This window comes from Frieseomelitta varia, unplaced genomic scaffold (genome assembly GCF_011392965.1).
Source record: "Frieseomelitta varia isolate USP_RPSP 00005682 unplaced genomic scaffold, Fvar_1.2 scaffold_819, whole genome shotgun sequence".
NCBI classification, from domain to species: Eukaryota; Metazoa; Arthropoda; class Insecta; order Hymenoptera; family Apidae; genus Frieseomelitta; species Frieseomelitta varia.
In genome coordinates this window covers 39,204-39,978 of record NW_025110611.1, presented here as the reverse complement: position 1 = coordinate 39,978, position 775 = coordinate 39,204, and the positions used below count along the sequence as shown (strand labels likewise).

Genomic DNA, 775 nt, shown 5'->3' with positions numbered 1-775 from the left:
AAAAAAAAAAAAAAAGAAAATACAGAAAGATCTTGATTACACATTGACTAACTGACAGACAAACGACCCGGTAGAAATAACCGAAACCATCCTTTATATGCAAAACAAGATTTTATTCTTAGATTCTTTTCCATTAGTCTTCCTCTTGCAAGTTATCTCTACGCCTTAAATATTCATTAACGAGGATTACCGACAGCGAAATATTGAGGAAAGAATTTTCAAGGAATGATCATTTCAGAGGATTTTCATTATCTAAGTTACGCAATAATCGAGAGATAATCAATAGATTTTGCGAGAAGTAAATTTTAAGTGTAACTGAAACTATTAACTTCTAGGAACCTAAAATCCAAACTGTCAATTTCTAACAATATAAAATTTAAATCACCAACCTCTGAAAGTCTAAACCAACTTTGCAAATTTCGATGAATCTAAAATCTATCCATAAAGATTTCGAAGAATCTGAGATCTATCCATGCCTAGTAAAAGTAAAACTTTAATTTTTAAAAATAAAAAAAAATCTGTTGATTCCTTTTTTTTTATTCTAAAGAAGAAATGTCAATTTCTAATACTCTAAAATCTAAATCACCAACCTTTGAAAGCCTAAACCAACTTTGCAAATTTCGATAAATCTAAAATCTATCCATAAAGATTTCGGGGAATCTGAGATCTATCCACACCTAGTAAAAATAGAACTTTAATTTAAAAAAAAAGGAATCTGTTGATTTCTTCCTTTTTTTTTTTTTTTTTTTAAAAAAAAAACCTAAAATTTCAAATT

The 775-nt window shown here is 27.5% G+C and overlaps 1 protein-coding gene across 2 annotated transcripts in view; it reads left to right on the top strand.

Moving 5' to 3' along the window:
• LOC122536289 (hemocyte protein-glutamine gamma-glutamyltransferase-like) overlaps nucleotides 1-775 on the top strand; it is a 12,071-nt gene that overhangs the window by 4,807 nt on the left and 6,489 nt on the right. The window lies entirely within an intron of this gene.